Genomic DNA, 221 nt, shown 5'->3' with positions numbered 1-221 from the left:
GGTTGATAAGAACATACAACAAACAGTCCACACAAAAATATTATAATCACAATAAAATTGAAATGATCTATAATAAATCTAGGAAGAATCATAACTTTAACAACAAAGAAAGTTTGATTTATTATTAGATTATAAAATATATACAACTGTGCATACAAAAATAAAGATATTATAATCACATAAAATTGTACTCCCATACCCAAAGGAGGGTCGTTGAGTTT

This window comes from Amblyraja radiata, chromosome 14, assembly GCF_010909765.2.
Source record: "Amblyraja radiata isolate CabotCenter1 chromosome 14, sAmbRad1.1.pri, whole genome shotgun sequence".
In the NCBI taxonomy this organism is placed as follows: Eukaryota; Metazoa; Chordata; class Chondrichthyes; order Rajiformes; family Rajidae; genus Amblyraja; species Amblyraja radiata.
The sequence above is the reverse complement of the archived record's forward strand: the minus strand, read 5'-3'. Positions refer to the sequence as shown.